Here is a 6696-nt window from a genome sequence, read left to right as displayed (position 1 = left end):
TACATCACTTAGATTTCTGTGCACCATGTAAAAGTAGGTAGCTGCAGGGTCTTCTGTAGATCACTTTAAATTGTGAACTTTTCAAAGCACACTGAAATATTTCCTTACTGCTGACTTGCAGTATTCATTCATTCATTCATTCACTCATTCATTCATTCATTCATTCATTCACTATATGTACTTATAATAAATTCACATTACCATGAAAATTATAATAAAATAATAAAAAGCAATTATTTTCCAATTATCAGAATAATTTATTGCTAAGGGTATGTTGAGTGCAGGTGATTTTGGTATATTCTACCTGAGGCTCTGAAAGTGTTTTTGGGACATTATTGCTGCCTCACAAGACTGCAACAGAGGAAGTAAATTATTTCCTAATTTTGTCACAGAGTAAACACTTTACTAAAGATACCATGTATTAGAGGACAGAACTATTGCATTATTTTTTGATGAAAGATTTCTTCCTCATATTTTTTTTTAATTTTTTTTTTTTCCCTTCACCTGGGAGGGTGTCATTTTGGCCACTACTCTAGGTTTGCATGCAGAAATAGCATGGTTAGAGCTTCATGATTCTGTTTTATTCAATCTCGTTACTCATGTATCTTTTAAAGACATTTTACTGTCTATGAATAAAAATAGACAGTTGGATCCAAAATATTGTTGGATATTTTTAAAAGCAGCAGTAGGACTCCTCCATCACAAGACTTTTCAGAATGAAACAATTGTGAGTTTACATGAGCTTTCCTTGCTGCTGACTTTACAACAACGTTATAAACAGTTTTCCTCTTTAACTGATGAAAAATATTCTATAAATAGAATTATAATTTTCTATTTTATAGCTTTTAGCTGTAAGTGCAGGGGAAAGAAATCACAACCTCTGGGCTCTGACAAATGATGATAATTTACATTATTACAATGTCTAAGAATTTCAGGCATGTAACAGACCATTATCCTTGCAGACTAGAACACTCACAGTTGACCTTTATCTTGATGTTCCTAAATCTATAATATACAATTAAGATGAGAGGCAATAGGTTGTTACAGGCAGAGTCAAAAATGCAAGGAAAAACGAGATGATGGCATTAAAATGGCAGTATTCTCATAGCAGTTGTGTATTTTCCAAATTTCACCACAGTATCACAGCAAAGGAGAGTATTTTAGGGTGGATTTTGAAGGCGAATGTTAGCATAGCTTTGTAGAAGTACCTTCTAGCAGCAAGTACACCACAAAAGAAAGCTGAAAATTCTTTTGTGGTAACTTGCACCGTGTAAGTGAAGCATTCATATGACAGAATAAGTCTGGCTGGAGCCAGCTATCCATAGATGACCATGGGGTATAAGACCTGCAAAAGAAATCAAAGGAAACAAGTAATGATATGGATTTAAAGGGCAGCACAAAAGGATCAGATTCCAAATGAGAAAACAGAGAATCTCGTGCCTAGTGGATCCTATCCTACTCCAGAGTCTAAAAATTATGATTCCATTTCAGATCAGTCTTACCATTTCCCAGTTTAAAATGTCTTAAATTTCCAGGCAGATGGAGACTTTGCTTTTAGTCTTCACCAGCCAGATGAAAATCTGCTCTGGATTGAAAGGCAAGATATTTGAGAATCTCTCACTGCCATGTGTGGCTGCACTTCTGGCTGGCATAAGCTGACATCCAAGTAACCAATGCTGGAATCCATTTAGAGGGGGAGGAAGTGGTATTATGCTCCTTCTGAAAAGACTTTCAAATTGTGCCATAAAAGTCTTGACTATCTAATGTCCAGTTTATATTGTACTTGGTATTTGCCTTTGTTTGTAAAATAGTTGGCTAGTACTATCACCACACCATCAAAAGCATGTGTATTATTTCCCCCCCTCAAATGGCAGGTAATAAAAATGCTATTCTCACCACTTGTCAGAGGGGAAGGGTTTGATTTGACTTAGAGATAGAAAGATGGATCACTGCAGTTGAATCATTTCTACTTCTTAGCAAGTAGCAAGGAGCTTCCTTGACTCCCAATGGACTTATTAGTTTGGTACAAATATAGAAGGAACTATCTGTCAAAAGGTAATTAGGGGTTTCCATAGGTGTATGTCCTACTTGACAGCTGAAAAAGAATTTAGCTTTTCTTCTCACAACACTAATAAATACACATTGTAACTGTTTCTCTCACTCATTCTTTTTCACTGTTTTCCTCAAACTACTTAGTTTGACAAACTAGAAAATGTCATTTGGTGTTCTCTGAGGTCCCCCTAAGGGGAATGGAATAAGATTTGGGCAGCCTGAGAATCTTGCCAAGAGAAAGACCACCCTTGTGTTGGATGCAGAGCAGAAGTTCCTTGAGTCCTAAGTATTGTGCTGCAAGAGCAGGTGCTGCCATGAAGCCACCCACAAGGGAATACCAGGCTAGATGAAGATGTAGAGGCTTATGGAGAGAGGATGAGAAGAATAAGTGCAGAGTATCATAAAAGTAGCCCCCAATGTCTGGGAAGAATTATGTGCAGGACTCCAATGATTTCAGAAAGCTAATTAATTACTTTATTATACTATATTAAACTATAACTACATTGCACTAACAAGATCTATCCCTAACTAACTATCTAGAAAACCTGTGACTCTCTCCAAGAGTCCTGACACACACCTGGATCCAACTGGTCCATGAATCCAAACAATCACCACCAGAATCCAATCAAACCATCACCTTGGGTAAGCAATCTCCATACCACATTTCACATGGGCACAAACACAGGAGCAGCAAGATAAGAATAATTTTGATTCTCTTTTCTCTGCTTCTCTCACAGCTTCTGTCAGGAGAAATACTCAGAAAGCTAAGTCTCTATCTGTTCAGAGGGCATGTGAATACCACAGCAGAGCTGTAAAGAAAGCAAGCACATTAACTCACAAAGATGACCCACTGTTTAGAATGTTTACTCAGTTCTGTTCTTAAAAATAACCAAAACCAAGCAGACTTGTCAGAACTCAAAATGTCCCTCAGACATTTTTGGTAGTTCCAGAACCCGGTCAGAAGCATTTGAGACCCTGGCAGGCAGCTGGAAACAGCTGTGATTTTGGATTTGAACCATGGAATGATTTACCAACCTTGCAGGAAGAACAAGACGTCACAAAAGCTTAGATATTATAGTAGAAATAGTCACAAAGTAAAGGGAAGAATTTTTGAGTGCTGTACAGGGGGGTTTTAGTTTTGTACATGGGGGTCAGAAGTTCTAAGATGGAGGGATTTAGGCCTGCCCTGTCCTCCCTCTTTCTTCTTCCTTACCTCCATGTTCTTGGTGATGTTGGCACTCACAGATTGGTTTAGAGTAGAAAAGCACCATTTGATATAGGTAACAGGCATTGGGGGAAAACTATAAACATGTAACAAATAATGTACCATATAAAAGATAGCAGCAGCCCTGGGCTGGGGGAGAGAAGAAGCAGTCGGGAATCAGAGAGGATGTCAGGGTGTGTGTGTGCCTCTGCCTGGGCTGTGAGCAAACTGCAGCAGCCCGAGAAGAAAATCTTTTAGATAACTTGCGATAAACTACCTTTGGACCAGATGACTGAAGACTCTTGAGTTTTTATTTGAAAGCACAGGTAGGAGGAGAGACTTTTCCACCACACAGAGCCACCCCTGACCTAGAGGTGAGCTCTGGCACAAACTCTATGAAGCAACACAAATTTCGGATTTAAACATATATGCACACTGACACACACAAAGACCGCAAGTGAGAGTGCAGAGGTCATAAAGATACAGAGTTTTCACAATATTTGTTGGTTTACTACTTGATATATCCATGTGTGTGAGAATAAAGGTTCCTGGTCAGCAGCACAGAGTTTATGTGTGTAGTTTTTCAAATATTGGGAATGTAATTTAATTTAATTATCAAGTACATATTTGGTTGAAATATCAATAGGATTCATTTACAGCAGAAAACATGAAGCAAAGTTTAAAGAAATGTACAATTTATGATCATCACTGCCACTGAAATCCTTTTTTACACTGGTACTTATCATTTCACTTGAATTATTTCTAGTAGAAATCAAAGGATATATATATAATGTAATACTAAGCATTCATGATATTACTAATATTTAAAAGGCCTCACCAACCAAAATGTTTAACTTCAAATTTTGATTGCTTTTAATGGAAACGCTATTAAAAATTATTGAACACAAAACCATAATCCATTAACTCACACTATAGTACTCTGAGTAATTCAGAAAACATAAAAATTGTCCATGCTTTTTGCATCTAGTTCCACTTGTATCTTAAAACTGTGGAATTGTTATTGTACTCCAGAGGGTCATGGATGCTAAAAATGCTTTAATGTTTTTTTCTTTATTGAAACTTTTAGTAAGAAAGCTTTTATAGAATTTAAAATTTTAGTTTTAGTTATGAAAATTTCACTTCTGAAAGGAAAAGCCCATGCTTCATTACTTTATTGTTATTTGGACACTATACCAGGGGATCCTGAATTTTTCTTTAAAGTGGCAAATATAATTATTTAAGAGTCTGATGGAGTTTATTACTATCTTGCTCTGCAAATGAAAGTTCTGTAAACATGAGCTTGGGTTGTGCATGTTTCATGGTGGGAACAGATTCTTCTTATGTTTGCAGTGGTTAAGCAAATAGAATATAACATCTTGCATCAATAGTAATAGGAAAAATGTATGAAAGGTATAAATCTAAGTTTGAAGGCAAAGGTGCAGAAATCAAGTGAGTTCAGAAGTGCAATTTATGTGATCAGCTTGGTTTTGATACTAAAATGAGAGTTTGTGAACCACTCCAATGGACTCCTTATAAGAAGGTTGGATAAATTTAACCTTTAATCTCTATTCCTATACACTGCACTTCTTTCATTTCCTTTTCTAGCATTTCAAAGCTGACAAAAGATGCTTTGCTGGATTCTTACACATGCCTCATTTTCCACCTTGTGCTCCTTATCTTCCTCTTACAGTATGAAGCTGGTGTGAGCCCTTTTAAGAGAAGTGAATTTACCTTGAGTTAGCCTCTTTTGCTGTAAAGGGATGGTAAATCTTGCTCTGAGGCTTTCTTTGGGCAGCTACAGTCCACTGTCACAGTGGTCTCTTTACATACACTCCCATACTGTTTTGGTTTTTTTTTAACACAGACTTCCAAACTCTGGCATCCAGGGCCAAATTTCAGTCCACAATTTCCTAGTGCAAGTTTTCCTAGGTTTCCATTCCCATTGGCACCTTGCTTAATTGTTCCTTCTGGATGCCAGCTGAAGGAGGAGGCAAATTTCTGTATTGTGAGTTCTGTGCAGGAGTGATAAACTCGGGTTATACTTAATTCCACATCACCATGGGGCTTTTCCAGAGTGCATAGGTATCCTGGAAAGGAGCTCTTCAGATTATTAACATAAGATAGATAAATAGATCTGCAATTTAAGGGAAAATTACCTAAATAAAGAGTAGAGAGAAACAGATATTTTCAGAGACAGGTAGAGAGTAAGAAATTATTCAAAATGCTTTGTGCTGCCTCTGGAAAGTTTTTGACTCACAAAGGAGAGGAGGCACCTTAACAGCTGCACAAAGGGGGAATGAAGAGATGTCCAAAATCCTTCTGAGCTTTGAAAAGACAGCCCACACCACATCCACTGGTAAGAGGGAAGGGTGAAAAGGTCATTTGCAAAGTACTGGGCGAAAGAGCTTTGAGTTTTTCTTACAATAATGCAATGAGTTACTGACCAAGAGTAACTATGTTATTATCTGGTCAGTGTAAGTGAAGAATAAATACTTCCATTGATTAATGAAATTTATAAATCAAAATCCAATGAAAAGAAAATTTCAGACCCTAATTTATATAATGAAATATGAAAGCTAATCTGCATTACTGGAGTAACAAGCAGAGATTTTTCTTTTCTTGTCCTGTGTGTTGTTGCAGGGCAACACCATTTAGACACACATCAGTGCCAGGAAGATCATGGAGCAGCTCATCTTGAGTGCCATCACATGGTACATGCAGGACCAGGTGATGTGTAGGTGTGTCACCTGGGGATGTGTTTTAATGGTGGGTTTGGCAGTGCTGGAGTTATGGGTTGGAGTCAGTGATCTTGAAGGGTTTTTTCCATCCTAAATGATTCCATGATTCTAAGGATCTGGCCTAGGGCTGAGAAAAGAACAATAAAAAAAGGAACTGTGTTTTGTTTCAAACTAGTTCTCTTTATGTCTCTTCAATCTTCACAATTTGTTCCCAGAGTACAAGCCATACCTATTCTTTCTCTTTGAGACTTAACATATAATTTCTTGATAGTATAACAAATATACTCTCTAAAATCTACTTCAGTTTTGCTGGTCCTCTTGCCAGACTTTATTATTAGAGTTTATCCACTCTTTCTAATCCCCTTGCATGAAACAGAGTAAGGGTGATCCAAACTCTTTTTGTTCTTTTAAGAGAAAAAAAGTCATAAGCATTCCCAGGTGTTCGGGCAGACCTATTAATTGATTGGATGTTTTCTGAAATGCAGAGGCAGCACAGTACCAAGATTCAAGCAGATATTGATCACATTTCATTGCTACCCAGCTCAAATAACCCTGGACCAGAATAAACACAGGGATGATTTTAACAGACACTTCCATCTATATCTTCCACCCCTCAAATTCAGCAGTAGGGTATCCATATGAAGCCAGAATCTACACATTGAAATCCACAGCACTGTGTGCAGAACAGTGGATTTGTACCTA

General features: G+C 37.4%; 1 protein-coding gene across 3 annotated transcripts in view; it reads right to left on the bottom strand.

Moving 5' to 3' along the window:
- IL1RAPL1 (interleukin 1 receptor accessory protein like 1) overlaps positions 1-6696 on the bottom strand; it is a 678558-nt gene that overhangs the window by 138184 nt on the left and 533678 nt on the right. The gene's annotated exons all lie outside the window — the stretch shown is intronic.

Source organism: Lonchura striata, chromosome 1 (assembly GCF_050655825.1).
Source record: "Lonchura striata isolate lonStrDom1 chromosome 1, ASM5065582v1, whole genome shotgun sequence".
NCBI lineage: Eukaryota > Metazoa > Chordata > Aves > Passeriformes > Estrildidae > Lonchura > Lonchura striata.
The sequence above is the reverse complement of the archived record's forward strand: the minus strand, read 5'-3'. Positions and strand labels throughout refer to the sequence as shown.